This window comes from Schistocerca serialis, chromosome 4 (genome assembly GCF_023864345.2).
Source record: "Schistocerca serialis cubense isolate TAMUIC-IGC-003099 chromosome 4, iqSchSeri2.2, whole genome shotgun sequence".
In the NCBI taxonomy this organism is placed as follows: domain Eukaryota; kingdom Metazoa; phylum Arthropoda; class Insecta; order Orthoptera; family Acrididae; genus Schistocerca; species Schistocerca serialis.
Genome location: NC_064641.1, coordinates 362,853,824 through 362,874,724, shown reverse-complemented (window position 1 = coordinate 362,874,724; position 20,901 = coordinate 362,853,824).

Sequence of the window (20,901 nt, the reverse complement as noted above, 5' to 3'; positions counted from 1 at the left end):
CGATACCAAATCATACAGACCCATTTGTTTATTGGATCTGTTGTAAGTAGACTGTTTAGGTTTTTTTATTGGTAACGCCACGTAGCGCTCTGTATGAAAATCACTGGCTGTGCTATGTGCAGTCTGTGGCTGGTTTGCGTTGTTGTTCGCTATTGTAGTGTTGGGCAGCTGGATGTTAACAGCGCGTAGCGTTGCGCAGTTGGAGGTGAGCCGCCAGCAGTGGTGGATGTGGGGAGAGAAATGGCGGAGTTTTGAAATTTGTAAGAATGGATGTCATGAACTGATATATATATATATATATATATATATATATATATATATATAATCACTTTTGAACACTACTAAGGTAAATACATTGTTTGTTCTCTATCAAAATCTTTCATTTGCTAACTATGCCTATCAGGAATTAGTGCCTTCAGTAGTTTGAATCTTTTATTTAGCTGGCAGTAGTGGCACTCGCTGTATTGCAGTATTTCGAGTAACGAAGATTTTTGTGAGGTAAGTGATTTGTGAAACGTATAGGTTAATGTTAGTCGGGGCCATTCTTTTGTAGGGATTTTTGAAAGTCAGATTGTGTTGCGCTAAAAATATTGTGTGTCAGTTTAAGCACAGTCATGTATAATTTTTCTAAGGGGACGTTTCATATGTCGACCCTTAGCGAGGATACCTCACTGGAATCTGATATTTTCTTGTAGTTTGTGTAATTAGTGTAGCTATTGTTTATTGCTAGCGCGTAATTGTAGAGAGAATCTTCTTTGTAGTTGTAGTTTTTCATTCTTGTACAGTAAAACAGTTGTGGCATGCATGTAGATTTGCACCAAGTATTTCACAGCTGCGCTTGCAATTAACGAGATATTATTTTCAATGCTATGTTAATGTGTTTTCTTATTTTGCTCTTCAAATTGTGCTTTTCTGTGTTGTCGTGTGAAATATTGTGACAATAATGGCGTGTGAAAAACGTAATACTAGGCTCCAAAGTAAACTTAGAAATGACAGTGAAGACGAAAGCAGTGTGTTAGCGCCACCGTGTAATGAATTAACTAATGTTCAAACTAGTAATTTGGTAATTGTGCATAGGGAAATGGAGCGGGCGGCAATTAATGGTGTAAACAGTGAAACAAGTAGTGAACAGGGAAGCATTATCGATCGATCGGTCGGCAACAGCTCGCCTCAGGAATCTGAAATGACAGAACACAATATTGCAAATACTGTAGACTCAGGTTTTGGGTCCTCACCGTTTTCTCAAATTAGTCAAAACACATTTTCTACTCGTCAAAATGTGAATGTTGCCGGTGCAAATGCACTGCCGAAAAGCATAGAGGAACAGATTCCAGACACTAAAACATTATTATTGCAATTCATGCAACAAATGAAACAAAATCAGAGACAAACACAGCAACAGTTAGACACAATGGAACAAAATCTTCAAAAGTTAGACACAATGGAACAAAATCAGAGACAAACACAGCAAAAGTTTCAAAAGTTAGACACAATGGAACAAAATCTTCGGAAGTTAGACACCACGCTTGAACAAACACGTGAAGATTTAACTACTGAGTTACATAAAATCGAATCGAAATGTCAAAAACACAAATTTGTGAGCATTTCCAACCTATTTTTTCGCGTCATGAAAATGCATTACAGAATCACGAAGCAGCCATAAAGGAACTGCAAACTATTGTTCATGAAAATCACTACACCTTGCAAGCTAAAATTGACTCAGTTGCATCTACCGATTCGGTTACGCAACTTGCAAAAACTCAGGACAACTTAAAGGACACAGTAGATACTCTGAAAATTCGTTCAGAAAGATGCATGGAGGAAATTAGTTCATTATCAGAGAAAGTAGTTGAACTTCCGGATCAGCTAAATAATTTATCTACGAAGGCAGATGATAATCTGAATGACACAAAACCGGTAGTCTTTAATGACACAGAAGAGTGCGAACCAATTAGGAAATTCAAACAAAATCAGAATCAAATTAATACGCAACACCAAAGAGAAATCCAGGAAGTACAAGATCAGTTGACACAGGTAATACAAGAATTACGTATTTTAGAGGACACTCGCGCTCCAATACGGGAAGAGGGACATAGATATACGGAACAGCCACTAAACAATAACACAGCGCATTTCGGAAATTATGATAGAAATTGGCAAGGGGCACCGAATTTTGAAATGGAACCACCGAAACGACGTAACAATGACCGACATGCGACTCGCCGACACGATGATTTTGACTATAAGCTGTTCATTTCTACACACAAATTCAAAACATTTAAGAATTCTGGCAACGACATTCATCCACAAGCGTGGCTTCATCAATTCTCTCATTGTTTCCCCCCAACTGGTCATTAGAGCACAGATTAGAATTTATGTGTGGCTATTTAGAGAATGAACCAGCTGTAAGAATGCGATCGGTCATTCACGATTGCCACAGTGAAGGAGAATTTTATCATGCCTTCATCTCAGTATATTGGTCTCAAGCTACACAAGACCGAGTAAAACATAGCATCATAATGATGAAACATTTCGAGCAATCTGAATTTTCCCGTCTTGTGATATATTTTGAAGACATGTTGCACAAGAATCAGTACCTGTCATACCCATACAGCCCCTCAGAACTCATCCGCATTTGCTTAATCAAATTACCTGAACATTTACGACATATTATTTTGGCAGGACGTTGCAAAGACGACATTGAAGCTTTTCAGGGACTCTTACAAGAATTAGAAATTGACACTGACAATTGCGGAACGCAAAAACGGGAACACAACAATTACAGGTCACATCCGTCGCAATTCCGCGATGAAAGAAATAATAACTGAACACAACAAGGCTATTCTCACAACACAAATCGTGACCAAAACAGACGCCACCCATATGACAACCGTTGGCAGAGTAGTAATAATTACAGGGAAAGATAACCTCTCTGTGGTAGTGACTATCACAGAGACATTCAGAGAAACAGACAATATGGGAACCAAAATAATTATTATCAAGGGAGACAGAATAACTTTAGACACAACGGTCCAGCGCGCAGTTACGATTCAGGAAGAAATTCTCCACCATGTGACCGACAAGAAAGAAACTACGGAATCTACCGACATGACGACAGACGATATGATCGTAACGATAGACCTGAATTGCATCAGAACTGGCGGGATTCAAACTGGGCAGGGCCCTCTCGACAAGGTAACTTGTAAAAGTTAGGTCTCCAAATCCCAATAACGACGTGCGCCAACAAAGAGACAATTGGCAATGACTCACACCGCTGGCAGCAACAAAACATACTTACGAAACTGACGATGCAGCTGCCGTAGCTAGTAATTACGTAAAAATGGAAGACATTAGGGACATCTTACTCCAGGAACACGACGTAAAACATAACAACATTACATATCCTGTGATTCACATTACAGTAAATGACGTAAAATTTACGGCAGTACTTGACTCTTGCAGTCCCATTTCAGTAATTAGTGAAACAGCCTTTAGCAAATGCAACAAATCGAACGATTGCCCCACACTTCCGTTACGTAAGATTAAATTACAAGGTGCGATCGTTGGAAAAAGTGTAGATGTACGCCAACAAACCAACTTAGAATTCTTTTCTCAAAGCCACAGCTTCTCTATGAACTTTCTTATTTTTCCATTATTGTCGACGGAAATTATATTGCGAGTAGACTTTTTGAATGAATACAAAGCAATCTTAAACTTTCACGATGCTGAAATAAGTTTACAGAAAGAAGGTAAGTCAATAGCTTTGAAATTTGAAGACTGGCTCTCAAACCATGACGAGGAAATTAATCGGCTTTACCTTCTGTTAGGCAACAGTTCGGAATTTTCTACGGAACTAGACACTAACAATCACTCTGCAAGTACTGACAGGGATGATATCGACGACATATTTGAAACTAATGAGTTAATTCAGCATAAAATCCAAACGATTGAGAAATGTAATGGCACTGATAGGCAGGACCTTTTTGAGATTTTACAAGCACATTCCACAGTTTCTTACTCACAAAACAGGAACAATCAAGGGATTTCAATACCAATTTCGTGTTCGTGAGCATACTAAATTTTGTGTTAGACCATATGTAATTCCAACACATTATAGGGACCGTGTTAGAACAGAAATACAATCTATGCTTCCCGAGGGCATTATTGAGCCTGCAGTAAGCTCATACAACAATCCATTGCATGTTGTTGAGAAGAAAAATGGATCGATCAGACTTGTCTTAGATTCGAGACAAATCAGTACTATCATTATTCCTGAAACAGACAGGCCGCAAACGATGGAAGAACTTCTTCAAAATCGTAATGGTGTAAAAGTGTTGTCTTCTATTGATCTCAGATCCAGCTTTTATCAGATCGAACATCATCCAGAATGTAGAAAATACACAGCTTTTCTTCATTTCGGCGTTTGTTATCAATTTCGGAAACTTCCTTTTGGTTTGAAAATTTCTTCGGCAGCGTTCATTCGCGGACTAAATTCCATATTACCTGATTTCTTAAAACGACACATCACCTTACATGTGGATGATATTCTAATAGCAGAAGCCTCATGGGAACAACATAGTCGCATCCTCAACAGGTTCTTATGTATTTTTGCAGAATCTGGAATTACAGTTAACTTGGAAAAGTCTGAATTCGGTAGGTCAAAGGTGAGGCTTTTGGGACATATTATTTCTTCTGAATGCATTCAGCCGGATCCTGAAAAGTTAGAAGCAATCAGAGCCATTCCAGTTCCATCCACAAAAAAACAAGTCCGCAGTTTTCTAGGTCTCGTAAATTTTTAGCGTCGTTTTCTGAATATGCAAATTCTAGTTACACCAAAACTTTGTTCTCTCATTGGAAAAAATACTATTTGGAACTGGGACGAACAAGCACAGTTGGAATTCAATTCTTTGAAAGAATCGCTACTTAATGCGCCAATACTAGCTCATCCAGATCTGTCACAAGATTTCTGCCTTAGCACGGATTCTTCTAAAGTCGGTCTTGGTGCCCATTTATTTCAAGAAGAAATAGAAAATGACACTACTGTTCAGAAAACCATTGCTTTTGCTAGCCGAGTGCTTACAATATCTGAAAAAAATTATTCCGTTACTGAATTAGAAGCTTTAGCTATCGTTTGGGCATTTAACAAATTCCGTTTCTTTCTTTCTGGCAAGCACGTAAAAGTATATAGTGATCATCGTGCATTACAATTTTTTATACCTTCAAAATTAAATCATGACAGGTTAAAACGTTGGACATTGTTTCTGCAACAATTACACTTCACACTACTCTACATTCCCGGCAAGGAGAACATTGTTGCGAACGCACTGTCACGCGCACCAGCTGGGCTTGAGAAAAGTAACACAGAAGGCAACCTCGAGAAAAATTTCAGTATTCTTTACATTCAGAAAGTCGCCTTTGAAAACTTCATCACCACATCTTTAAAGGACATTACTCATGAACAAGATAAAGATCCGATTTGGAAAGACAACAAAAGTAAATGGCATGAAAAGATGCACACTCAGATTCGGCATTATTATCTGGTTAGAAACAACATACTCTTCCAACGCTGTACTGTTGATGACAAGCTATGGGTACTTTGCATTCCAGACGATTTTATAAATAAGCTCATTTGGTACATTCATTTCAACTGAGCACATTTTGGTCCACGAAAATGTTATCATATTCTTCGAACGACTTGTTATTTTAACAATATGGAAAAGAGAATTCGAAGAGTCTTGTCTATTTGTAAACTTTGTCAAAAGGCGAAACCATCTACTATCTCACATCGTGCTCCGTTGTTTCCTATCATTCCTTCTAAATTAAAAGAATTTGCTGCTGTTGATCTCTTGGGACCCCTTGTCAGAACATCGAATGGATTTTCGTACGTTCTAGTCGCTGTTGAACTTACTTCAAAATTTGTTTCTTTCACTCGGTTACGTAAAGCCACTGGACGGTCTGTATCCAACGCCTTTCTTAAAAATTTCTTACGTGAAGTTGGCCACGTTGCTAAAGTCATTTCAGATAACGGACCGCAATTCAGATCTGCTGTTTGGTCACGCATACTTCGGAACCATAAAATCAAACCTGTTTTTATTTCATTGTAGTCACCACATTGTAACCCGTCTGAACGCATTATGAAAGAAATCAATAAGCTTTGCAGACTTTATTGTCACAGAAAGCATCAGCATTGGGACAGATATTTACACTTATTTCAAAATGTGCTGAATGAAACGCCTCATGACTCCACTGCTTTACCACCTACTCTTGTACCGAAGAATGAAGAACCACTGAACAGAATCAGAGAGCTTGTACCTTTCCCGAATACACGTAAACTTCGACACAAAGACATAATTGATTTGGCTATTAAAAATATAAAATCTGCAGCAGACAAAAGAAAAAAACTACACGGTAAAGCAAATGCAAAGAAATTATATATTGGTCAGAAAGTTCTCATTAAAGCTCATTCATTGTCACATAAGAAGAAACACTTGAGTCACAAATTCTTTCTGATTTACAATGGACCTTACCGAATCCGACGTATACCACATGATAATTGCGTTAAAGTTGAAACTCGGCGTACCAGGAAGAGTAAAGGATTGCACGAAGAGTAAAGGATTGCACCACGTTTCACATGTAAAACCGTTTATTGAGAGATAAAATGTTTTTTTTTTTTTAATTTAGTCTTTACTATAAAATTTTTCACTTCACGTTACTAGTACTCTTTGTCACACTTAGAAACTGTTAACGTGTTACTATGTTTTAAAATAAACTATCCAGTCTATAACCTAGGGAACATATTTAGACAGTAATTACGAATGCATTGTTATAGTGAACAGACGACACAGTGTTATTGTGTGTGTACATTCTTGCTTGTTAGAGGCACAATTACGTAATGACCACAAGGCTTACATACTTAGAACATATACAGGTACTCCTAATGAGGTTTTAATGCAACATTTTGGTTTACTTGAAAATACATTCTGGATTTAAAGTACTTTCTGAGAGATATCAGATGACACAGTGGTTAGTTCATTTGACAGCTACACGATTATATCACGACGCTACTAATGAGAGACACAATTTATATTATTGCTTTTGCGCTGTATCTGTTTTATATCTGCACAGTTTTTCTGTATTATTCTGGAAAGTAAAACATGTTTTAGTAGTAACTTTTGTGGTATAGATACAATGAGACAGCTTTTTTCGTAGCACAACAATACATTACATTATAGTACTTTCTTGGTCACGGTAAGGTACATAATAACTACGATATCTATACACAAAGCATTTCACTTTCGTTTATGATGAGGTAAGTACATTGACTTCAGCAGAACTTTGCTTACAGAGGACGATAACTACGACAGTTCCACAGAATTATCTTACAGCAAGACGCACATTTAGCGCTACAGGACACGCATTTGAGTGATTAATTTTGTACTTCAACCATTTATTTGTAAAAGTTTTTGAATTACAAAGAAAGTTTTCCGTGATAGATTTCATTCTATTGCTGTAATCTGTAACACCTGAGGGTATAATTACATTAATCCTCAGGGGGCTACACGCTTACCTTGTGTACCATGTCTTTGGCAAGCACAAGGAGCCCTAGCTAATATGGTATTTGCTTATACAACTTTACACATCGGTACCCAGAATTACACAGCTATCTGAATATTTGACAGAGAAACAAACATCTTTTTACTACATCAGTGACACATGTTTACACAATTACACAGTTGGATAACTTCAAACTTATGAAACTGCATTTTGTCTGTACTTTGTGAACTGTTCATATTTTTTCAGAACCATTGTGATACTATGAGAGCTTTGAATGATGTATTTGGTATGGGATCATGATTTTTAAAGTACGTTTGAGGTAGATGACACTATTGAATTGAGAAGAGAATTTTTTTTTTAGGTTTTGAAATTATTGGAGGAAGTTAAGACGATTTTGAGATTTCGCTGAGTTTTTAAGATGCTATTATTATGATAACAATGTGTTTTATGCTGTTGAGGTATGTTTATGATCAATAGGCTGATGCTATATGAGGAATTTGATTATGCTATGTATTTATTAAGATGAAATATTGAAGTGTCGATGCAAGATTGACGTGTCGACGAATATGTATATGTGTAATAAGGTAAGGAGTAATGAATAGTGGTTAGGGACTATGATATGTGAAAAAGAATGTTGGAAACCAAGAAACGTACTTTAAGAGTTATGAAATGTGTGTAAATGCGTGAATGTATCACAATGAAGGTGAAAATCTTTTGCAGAATGTTATATTCATAGGATTTTGTTTCTACACATTTGCAACGCAAACTCTCGACCTGTGAAATTTTTTATATGAGACTGTCACTGTAGTGCAAACTGGTGTCGCAAATATTTCGGTAAGGAAGGTAGGTCACTGTAAGCACCCAGCTGCGCGACAGTCGCCTGGAGAAAAGCCATTAGTGTGTGCCTTTCAGAGGCACAAGTGGAAAAAAAAGAGGCCATTATCCTCGCTATTGACATTTCTTTGTAGAAAGCATCGGAAATACGACACGCCCAAACTTGAAAACATATGATTACACTGTGGAGCTCTTAATTTATGATATTTACTGAAATGAAATCATGAGAAACATTTCATGTCTTTTGTCTTGCTAGTTGAAAGATTGTTTACTGCATTATGAAATGCCATATGGCTAGTGAATGACGTTTCACGCCTTGCTTTGCCTATTTTGTTTAATATCTAGTTTCTAGCTGCACTGCAGCATTGGTTACAATAAAATTTAATGGATGTACTAATATAGATATTTTATGCCTACAGATCCAGTAAATAATAACTTTATGATCTCCTTCAAAAAAAAAAAAAAAAAAAAAAAAAAAAAAAAAAAAAAGAGCAAGGAGCACAACAAGACATTTCCCTTCACAGGACTTGTATACAAAATTTTCTTTTCAACTACTAGGTAATATTTCTCATAGAATAAGTTGTGGTGCACCACTTTAATTGCATAGACATTAAGATGTGAATATACATTTCCCTTGCCTGCATTGTTGTCTTTAGTGTAATATTTTTTCTGCTTGAGCTTTGTAATGTTTAGATATAAGTTATTGCGTTTGCTGCTGCTGCTTGCCAGGGATAGTGCTACTAAATTTCACTTTGTATTACTCTGTTAAGCCAGTTTTACTACTGATTTATTTTTCTTGTTGCTGCACATTGGCTCATATTAGTTGTAATATTGCAATTTCTTTGCTAATTTAGATTTACTGCTGCTTGCTTTGCCAATTTGCATTTTTTTGTCCTTGCTGTTTGTGTTAATTTGTTATGTGCTGCTGTATTGCCTCGTCGATTGGTATATATATCTGAGTTCAGTAGATTTAAGTTAGCTTAAGAGGGGGTAGACTATATAAGAAACTAACTATGATGAATTGGATGAAATGCGTTGAGAGGCTATACAAAAATGGTTTGGCCAAAAAAGTAGTGTACAGTGGAGAAAAACTATTTTTGAAAGAGCATGTGAACAGAATACAGAAAGCCTGCTTCGATAGGAGTTTTTTGGTGTAAACAAATGTTGAAATAAGAGGAAAGATCTACAGAATGAAGTTTTGGGTTGGACTGCAGTACCAAAAGTCACACTGAAAACACACCCTGCCCTGTATCTTTATGTTATTATGCTAAGTGAATTTGTGCTTTTCCTTTCTTTATGTGTTTAGCTAATAAGATTTACGTTGTAGAATTTTTCTGATTTTTAGACATTATTTATTCTGTTTTGTTTTAATGCTCATGTGTGAAGTTGATGTTTCAAAAGTTATTCCGATCTTTTATGTATGTATTTATGTCATAATTATTTTAACACTGATGTACATGTTTATTTCTATTCTTTTGTAAAGCCTGTTTCACTACAAATGTTATCTGTACTGTTATGTTCTTTAATGATGTATTTTGTACCTTTGTTATTGTATTCTTATATTATAAAATTGTAATTGACGCCAGTTCATCAAATTAAGTAACTTGTAAGCATTCATTTCACTGCACACATTTCTGTTGGTCATAGTATATGCACAATATGTGAAAAAAACGAGGACTGTTAGTGCTCCCACGTGTGTTGATAATTCAGCAAGGGACTGGTTAACAGCATTGCTGGTTCTAAGGACAATTCTAAAAACTTTGTTAGTACACAAGTGGTGGTTTATGGACTTGCTATATTCTCCGCAGGACTCTTCAATGGTGATTGTGCACCTACACAGTCACAACATATGGCTGCTGGCCATCTCTACCAGGACTACAGTGGGTCTGCATCTTTGATGACCCACCAATACCATTATTTCTACAAAGACTACAGTGGTTCTACACCTTTGCTGACTCACCAGTACCATTATTTCTACGAGGACTGCAGTGGGTCTGCACCTCTGGTGGCCCACCAATACGATAATCTCTACCAGGACTACAGTGGGTCTGCTCTGTGATGACCTACCTACCAATATTCTTCAACTTCAACTGACTCTGCTGTGTGGGTTTCCTCTGTTGTGGCCCATTACCTGTCTGCATGTCAAGAGTCAGCACTGTCTTTCCGTTGGAAGTACAACACTACTTCTTCAAGACTGCATGGAAACTCACTACTTCCAAGTGCATTTTCTTTTACTACTCAGACTTTGAGAAAAACACTGCAATTTTACTGTGATGAACGCTCAGGACTGTCTTTATGGACTGTGAGAAAATTTTAGCTTTTGACCAACATTGTGTCGATAAATGTGTGCATTTGATTTCTTTGTTATTGTAATTATAAAAAAAAATTTCAAATCTGTATTGGCCACTGCCCAAAACAATTTGTAAAATTTTTTGTGGGGAGCATGGGGGGCTATGTAAGTAGGCTGTTTACGTTTTTTTATTGGTAACGCCACGTAGCGCTCTGTATGAAAATCACTGGCTGTGCTATGTGCAGTCTGTGGCTGGTTTGCATTGTTGTTCGCTATTGTAGTGTTGGGCAGCTGGATGTTAACAGCGTGTAGCGTTGCGCTGTTGGTGGTGAGCCACCAGCAGTGGTGGATGTGGGGAGAGAAATGGCGGAGTTTTGAAATTTGTAAGAATGGATGTCATGAACCGATATATATATTATCACTTTTGAACACTATTAAGGTTACTAGATTGTTTGTTCTCTATCAAAATCTTTCATTTGCTAGCTATACCTATCAGTAGTTAGTGCCTTCAGTAGTTTGAATCTTTTATTTAGCTGGCAGTAGTGGCGCTCCCTGTATTGCAGTAGTTCGAGTAACGAAGATTTTTGTGAGGTAAGTGATTTGTGAAAGGTATAGGTTAATGTTAGTTAGGGCCATTCTTTTGTAGGGATTTTTGAAAGTCAGATTGCGTTGCGCTAAAAATGTTGTGTGTCAGTTTAAGCACAGTCATGTATAATTTTTCTAAGGGGACGTTTCACTGTTTGGGAAACTCGAGAAATTGTTGGCAGACAGACTGGCTGCACATCTAGTGTGGTGCGGGATGAGTGACAGGCAGTTCGGCTTTAGGTCTGGGCAGTCGGCAACTGACGCAGTCACCCTGGCGGCCGAGGTCTGTGACTCAGCCCCATACGTGTACATAGTTGGCATCATTGTGGACATCAGTGGCGCCTTGGACCACCTATGATGGCCTTCGCTCCTCTCCTGTTTGCGGGAGAAAGAGTGTCCAGGGTCGCCATACGGTTGTCTGAGGAGCTATTGCGATGAGCAGGAGATCTGACTATCATCCCCTAGCGAGGAAGTTGGAAAAATGACAACAAAGGGATGCCCCCGAGGGTTCTGTGTTAGGCTCCCTGTTCTGGGACACCGACATGGAGGCATTATTGGATAGTCTACAACAGTGTGAAGAGGTGCTAGAGGTGATAGCCTATGCAGATGACCTCCTCCTGTTGTTTGGCGGCAGTAGCCGCGAAGATATTGAGCCTAAGATAGATAGGACTATGGAAAAACTACAATTATGGTGCTTAAATACAAAAAATTGCAATTTCACCAAATAATTCAACATATCTTTTACTAAAAGGACAACTTATAAGGAATCCTGCAGTGAGAACTGAGGGCTCGCCAGTTCTTCGGTGACGTGAGGTATGCTACTTGGGAGTCGTCATTGATGAAAGGTGGAACTTAGTAATCGAAACCGTAACCCAAAGAGCCCTACAAGTACTCATCTCATTTCCATGGGTCATAAAAGATTCCATCTTCCCCCTCATTTATTAAAACTATACCATAACTGCATATTAACATCAATAGTGGGTTATGGCTCGGGAGTCGGTGCACACAGGCTCACGAGGGTGGTGCCCACCTTGACATTGAGAAGGGTGCAGAGGAACATGTTATTAACGTCAGTGAGGGCCTACAGGACATCTGCAGGTGGGGTTCTGGTATTAATAATGGGGCTCTGTTCTCTTGACATCAAAATCAGACAGCAAGCAGCATGGTTCTGGGCCAAGAAACGGGACATCAGGAAAACAGGTGACATTCTGGGCGTTCGGGTTGGGGATAGGAGTGCGATTAGGAGAAGAGGTGAAGAGCTGTGGCAAGAATCATGGGAAGACGATGACACTGGCCGAAGAACATTCCAACTTTTACCAGACGTGAAAGAACGGTTAGAAATGAAGTAGTTTGTGCCAACTCTTGGACTGTTCCATTTTCTTACTGGTCATGGGCCTATCCGACACATCCATGACAAGTAGGAGTCGTCCATCTCCGAAACCGACATGGATTCGGAGGAGGACGACTCCTGCTTGTGCCTGTGGCGCATCAGGATACTCCCGAGCGTGTGGTTTACGGATGCTCCCTTTACTATGATTGAGCAGCCGCATTACATCAGTTACCGAACAACGTCACGTATATACAACTGAGACGAGAGGATGCATTTCGAACACTAAACAACCTAGCAAACGAGCTATTACGAAAAGTTCTATCGGAATATCTGAGGGACAATCGTGAGCAGAAACACATAACCAAATGTGTCCCAGTACTCCGATCCTGTACCGCCTGTGCGTGGATAGGTCGACTACCATCACTGTTGGAATGCGCCACGCGCGGGACTAGGGGGAGTGGGGTACAACAATAGCCAACTAAACAAGCAATGGACTTGACGTAGGATAAAATCTTAGCAAGAAGGACTTAGAACTAGGAAACAAAAAATAGGAACCTACAGCAATAGTCAAGTCATCTTTGGCCTGAATAGTGTCAGGGGCACGCTCATCAGGATTAGATCGGTGGGCCAGGCCGTGCAGTACGTTTATACACTTCACCATATAACATCCACGATATATATTTTTTTTATTACCAGTGGAATATGAACGTGTGGATAATATTCAGTTCAATTATGTAATTATTTCTTAAAAAGATGATAATTATGTAAAACAGAGACAATATTTGTCTCATATTCTTTGTTAATCTATGTCAGTCTTTTCTTTTGTTTTGTACCCTTTTGTCGTCTTCTTCTGATGTACATCGCCGACGCAAGACGCGAATCGATTTGAGGTCTGTTAAATGAAAAACATTTAATGTAAAATTATTGTACTCTTATGTTCATTTCCTGGTAAAAACAAATAGAGCCAAATGCTTTAAAACTATTTATGATTAATTATTGAAAATTCACTTCCTCTTTTAATTATAATTTTGTATTAATTGTTTTATCACAGCTGCAAGAAGCGTAGCCACTGTTAGTTGCGATTATATAGCAACTTCGTCTGCACTTCTAGTTGAAATTAGCATGGGTTTGTGTTAAACTAATTTGCAAAACAATTTAATAATTTTGTTATTGGTGGCATCAATTTAAATGATTTAAATGATTTATTGGGAAAAGGAAAATCTTAATTAAAAAAGAAATCCCCTATCTTTCGTTAGCCGCCATCTTAACTTTTATCACATCGGCAAATTTAAATTACTTGAAACTGCAAACTTTCAATATTCCGATGTGTAAGAAATAAATGTGCACCGGTGGTACTGAAATCTATTTATACAAGAAAAAATTAATCGAATCAGACTGCATTTTCTAAGAACAGTGCTGATGGTATTTATCGTTCAACAAGATTTCATTGCCGATGTATGAGGCCAAAATTAAACTACGGACGAATCACGGAGAAAAATATTTTTTTGGTAGCATACGTCAGTGTTGTGTGCTGGTGGTATTCTGTGGTTCCCTTTCATGATCAATTTGCTAAGAATAATTAAATCCATCGAAGACAAAAAAAATTATAAATGCTCTGGTGTACGATCTGTAATTTTAGTGATATGAACACAGCTTACAGTCAACATTATTACACTACGTCAGGTGGAATTCTTGTGCAATTTGAACAAAATAATTATCCGGGAGAAGTTGTAGTTTGAATAATGCATTATACATGTGTATAATATTGTCAGTATCATTTCCAAATTCAAATCAATGTAACTGCTAAAAAAAAAAACAGAGTGAATTCAAACCGCAGAATACCATAGAGTATCGTATCATCCATATTCATTGCACTTGTCGATGTTGATGATACACAAAAACCGCCACAACCACTTCAGTGACACGTCTGTGACGCTTCAGGCAGTGTAGAGGTTCAGCTATTAAGCACACCATTATAATAAGTAGAGTAATAATAACACTAAATTCATTAAATTAACTACTGTAGCTCGCCTGTAAACACTGCAAATTAGCTGCTTGTATATTGTAACATTTAAGGAACCACTAATTATGTGAGGTGGTGGGTTGTATATGTATAATATAAAGATCAAGAACAAAGAATATTTTTTGAAAGATCTGAAGTAATTCGCGATAGCTCACGACACCATGATGCCAGGAATAACTCCGCCGTGCCTCACCATTTCGAGTTCCCTGATGCGAGGAGCATATGTGATGGGGTTCCAGTGTGCTTGATGCACAGTACGGCGATCCTCCCTCGCGGTGATCAGACGTGGTAACATGGATCCACGAGCCGAGTGTGCCCTCCCTCACGTTCCAACGCAGTCTAACATTTGGGCACTCCCACATCCGAATGCAATCTGGATATTCTACGATTCGACCAGCCCGCCAAATGGAGACACGAGATGAGGCGCCTTTTAATTTCTGTCAGGTGCTGATAACGTTGACTCAGATGATTACATGGCATTTCCGTGTCCTGCAGATTAATTACTTAATATACGATGCCGTTAAAGCCTCTTCTTTAACCTACCGAGCCTACAAAGAACACTGAACACTAGTGTGCTCTGGTGGCCGTTTTACCCGACTCAGAGCTGCTAGTCAGATCATACTTATTGTGTGTACATGTGCGTCTCCGTACATTAACCATTAACGTCCAACCATGTTGTCTGTGTGCTCCATTTTCTTTCTCTTTCTCTTTTTGTCTTCAGGCAGTGTATAAACCAATGGAAAGGAAGATTAGGGGCTTAATTTTCCGTCGTTAGTGAAGGAACACCGCTCGGGATGGGGGACAGATATCGTTTTCAGTGGAACCATCCCAACATATCTTTAGTAATTTACAGAAACCATAGAATTTCTGAAGCTGGATTACCGGGCAGGGATTTGAACCATCGTTCTTCCGCTTGCGACTCGACTGACTCACCACTTTGTCACCTCACTCGCTGTAATACACAAGGTAAAGGAAACGATATCGACAACCTTTGGGAGTTTGTAGAGGGTGTCTTGAGAACAAACTGAGGATAGGACCCCATTTTCAGAAACGTCAGTCAGAGACGCTACAGGGCTTCGCAGTTCCATGCGACAACGCTCCTCGTAGGCCGCCACTTGTGCAGCAAACTTGAGTGTACACTTACGGACTGCAAGGAGTTTTCTTGTGAAATATACCGATGCGTTTGACGCTATTATAACGTCATGAACGATGTCAGATCCATTGCGAAAAGCTCCGCTTGCTGTCAGTTTTCTGCCAATGGGATGGCTCAGTGATGGATGTTGGCCATTATTACTTTGCATACGCGTATAGCATCGCTGGAAGATGTCTAGCACTTCTATACAGCCGAGCGCGACAACGCAAGAGAGTAGAGCATGCTATGTATCGAATTCACCTCTCGCTCTGGTGAGACGGCCAACTTCTATGTGATTTTGAGGAGGTTTCCCACATCCGACTAGATAAATACGGGCTGGTACCCAAGTTCCGCCTCAGAATATAGAATACAACATCATTCTGGGATGTTTTAGTTATGAGACAGGCTGATGGATGGTTCAGACATACCGTTTGTCAGACAGTCACCCATACGAATAGATATTTTCGGAAGAACTCCAACCATCATACGCAACAAAGGAAAAGTGCCATTGAAAATCTTGTTGACAGAGCAGAAAGAATTTGCACGCCGGAACACCGTGACGCCGAATTAAAACACCTGAAGCAGGCTTTAGAGAAGAATGGCTATTCATATACAGAAGTAAATTGGCCTCTCAGACCGAATAACGGTAGGAAAAAGAATAACGATAAAACACAGAGATGGGGGAACACGGTTTGGAAGAACACTGTTTCTCTCCATTGTATCAAAAAAATAACTCATTAGGTCGGCAATATTTTACAGCAACTTGACATCGGACCGATTTTTAAGCCATCTAATAAAATATTTCATGCACTCTGATTTTTAAAGGACAATCACCCTCCTCCGTCTGCGAATGGAGTATATAAGATTCCGTACACTTGTGGAAAGGTCTGCATTAGAACTACCAAAAGAAACGTTAATACAACACTGAAAGAAGTTCTAGCCGACTAGGGAAAACAGAAAAGTCAGGTCTAGCAGAACGTTCTCTTCAGTCAGGAAATCATTAAGTAGATTTTCCCGAAAATGAAATTTTATCTACTGTGACAAACTATTATTCACGATTATATATAGAAGCCAACGGTATGTGTAAGCATAGCGACAATTTTGAAAGAAAAAGGAGAAACCATGAAACTCAATGGTGCAAGGATAGAGGCTCTGCACGATCAACAGATAAGTTTTCATTCCTGACAATCGATAGCTGAGTGTTATCTCTGACTAAGATTATCTCTACTGATCACGTGTAAACTCGACCACCCCCACTTTACATAGTATCTATGTCGCTCTCTGAGGTCCGCCTCGTCACTCGGCAACATTCAGCATCGCCAGGACCTAAGATGTCCAGCTTACCTCTGGACGAAACGTTGGGAACAGAAAAATTTCTTCTACCACGGCCAAACAACATGGAAGACTCATCTTCAGCTAATTGAATTAGACCTCTTGGACGAGGTAACTAGTACCTTCCAACAGAAAAGCTGTGTAAAGCTGCTAGAAAGCTAGGCTGTGTTCGTCATCCACTCGTCATAACGAGGACTACGTCGTTACCACCGCCGTCTTCAAACATAACATACCTCAATGGTTATTTGTGACAGTCTACCATGAGGAGGACTCAGGAGCAATCACCCAACTAAACTGTTCCATAAAGCAAGTGGGTTTGAACGCCATCGAAAACCTCTTGGACAGACCTGAACAATAAAATGTGAGAGACATTCGCACAATCTAACGACAGGAAAGATTTTTTTGTGGTGTAAGATAACGCCTGCATGTACAGTCCACGGTACCTACAATCACAAACGTGTCCGAAGCTTGTGGGTCGATTGCCATATAAAACATCCATACTTTCAGCAGATTATGGTGTCTTTCATTACTCCGTAAATTCGACCGTTTCCCACTACGATCATAAATCGTATGTAGACTAAATTTTACGGCTTCATGATGCGAAAATTTTGACGAACGAGAGGGCAGTGTTCCTTTTTTTCTGCAATGGTAGGAACTTCCCTTTTACAGGGTGAAGCACACGTGCGTAAAGCGCCCTTGGAACAAAAAGTCTCTATCTGCGTTAACTTGTTACACATTGGCCCTTTCAGACGGAAAATTCGCTCCTGCCACTAGCGATAAGCGCCATCGCGTTTGGAGATAAGAGCAGAGCTCGTCCGGGACCGTCAACACGTATCCAGGAACAAAGCGGGTCGCCATCGGAAACGTTTGCCGAAAGCCAATTAATACAGTCTACTGATGCAGAACGAGCAGCAGTATCAGACAGCCACGTTCCACCTTTCCTTTTGCCTGGTGTCTCATGTCAGTTGTCTAAATTCGCAGGTTTCAAGCAGCAACTCTATCGTGCTTTAGCGTATGCTCCATGTAGCATTACGTGGCCTAAACTTTTTTTTCCTCAAGGATTCAGTTTACTTAAGAAATCTTTTGTCTTTTCTTCCAATGAAATATTTAGCGCATCTTTCCATTGCATCACGTATCAGCCTTAACGTAAAGATGCGCCAAACATTAGAAAATCTCGACATAAAAGTTTTCTGGGTCTGGACTCAGAAGAAGGCCGCTGCAATCGTGGCCGAAACGTTGGCTTTTCTATAGCAGCAGTAGTTTTTACATTATGACGCGGTACCAAACCCAGAAAACTTTTATGTCGACTGACTCTGGCCGCGGAAGCCTACGCAATTATATTAGAAAATCTCTTCGACCTATGAAAGTGTTGTAAAGTCACGAATATGTGGGTGCGCAAATCCAGCTTGCGGATTATCCACACACAGTTTGGCAATTTTTCAGAAAACCGAAAACGAAGTTCTACGTATTCTATTATAATTAGAACGAAAATGATCATCTATAATACAAATTCCTGGTCGTGAATACGCTAATGTAGAAAACATCAACGAGTGGACAAATAGTGATGACTATGAATCAAGATTTTAGCAGCTACGTGAGATGAATTTAGGGAACAATTTGTGTTTCGTAGAGTAATGAAGCGAAGACGAGGCGGCAGAGGAAATCGTTATCACGCACACCGAAGCACCGGCATGCGTTGATCTGTTATTACAGCATGATGGACAAAATTTGTTATATAGGGAATTTTTATTAGAACATTTCAGTTTTTTGTTAGTTGACGTTTTGTTACACAAACATGTAGTTTATGCCCGATATGGCATCCCTTCATATATCTCTGCAAGCAAGAATAATTTTAAGTCAGTGTTCCTCAAATAAATGGCAACTTCGTGGGCCGGCAACAACTTCATCTGCTACATCACCTGATCTCAATCATTTACTTTTTATTTTTTTGGGGACATCCAAAAGACATAGTGTATTCAAAACCTATTGAAACATGCTGAAATTTCTCGCCAGCGAGTCAGTGTAGGATTTCAACTGATACAGAAAACCTCTGGAATATGGGAGCGAGTAAGACAACTTATGTTATGGCGTTTAGAATCTTGTTTTAGAGATAACGGTCGACATTTTAAGTATTTCATTTAGCCCTTAGAAGATAACACTTGAAAACAAAACATACCTGCAGAAACAAGGTGAAAATTTAAAAACAAAGGGAACTCGTCACACCAAAAAAGTGTCTGCGACTAACAAGAAAATTGATCAGATTTCTATATGAACTTTTCTTGTTTTTTTACAGTCTTATATCCATTCCGCACACGTTCCCCACATATTACCCTCTGAATGCGTACTAGAGAAAGAGTTCACTTCTCCTATAATATAAATTACTAATCGTATGCTCGCTGTTAAATACGTTTCAGTTTCAATGGTTTTTCAGTGTACGGTAATTAAAAACTACTTTTACCTCGATGTCTGTGTAGACACTGTTAATTCTGCGTACTTCATGTCTGTCTGTTGATAATGGGTTTGCCACGGAACATGCACAAATGTTGATACACAACATAATGGCATAGCTAAGTGTGCCCTTCTTTTTTTTTTTTTTTTTTTCAAAATCATGTCACTGAAAAGTTCAATACTTTCCAGCTTCCAGCTAGAGAAGATGTGTTAACAGACGTCGAATAGCCAAATGTCTATACAAGAAAATATACACTAAAGCTCGTGAAAAGTGCAGCACCTAGAAATAATGGAGCAAGGAATCCGTATGTCAATTGTGAGTTGAACAATGCACTAATAAATACATGATTCAGATTGCGCTGACATGGCATGCACCTAGGCGTAACGTACCTCATCTTGGTAAGTTGCGAAGTTCTGCCTTTAACAGCGATCAAACAAAATGGAAACACGGGGACAAGTTCCAAAACACCTCATCAACGTCAGTGTGTTATCACGAGAAACTGTGATGGGCCGTATGTTTCTTGCACGGTGACATTTATGTCCGTGCAAGACATGATACTACGACAGCGATATACGTGTGGAAGTCCTGTAATAGCGAGAGCCGTCCACAGCAAAAAGCTCGCACTGAAATACCCAATGTGGCCGTCAGCCATGATGAGAGACATTGGCAGTATGATTTCATCCAAAGTGTTGGTTCTGCGCCAGAGCACTGTAAAGAGCGTGGCTCTGTCTGTTTTCTGCACGATGATCTGGTGACTCGTATGCCAAAACATCATCTTTCACTGTCTAGCATCCACAGAACTGACAGACATTGGATACGTGAAAATCGACACTGGCTTGCATGTTACAAACCGTAGAATTCATACTTTCTTTAATCTGTCCACGAGTGACGGCGGTATACAACTTAGAGACTATTGTAATACAGAATTACCTAAATCTACATCTACGTCCACAAGCCACCGTATGGTAAGTGTTGCTTGGTACCTTTCACTACTTCTAATCATTCCTTTTCCTGTTCCACTCACAAATGGAGAGAGGACGAAACAACTGTCTATATGTCTGTGTAAGAACCTTAATTTCTCTTACAGACAAGGTCCCCAGCGGTGGAATCGACGTTTTGAAACAATCTATAATGTGATGTAGGTTAAAGTCCAAGAAATCACCCCCTGCAACCATTCACCCTGGTGGGCCTTCATTTGCAGGTAGTCGATGAAACAAATATAGGAATTTCGCGTGATGCTATATCACTTTATATATGGTGACAGTTTACAGTCTGGTGGCATAGCTTAATTGTTAAGGTACTCACAACCCATGTAAATTTTTTCTATTCAGTTGTCACATCATTTTATTCATCGTATGAAATACATCATTTG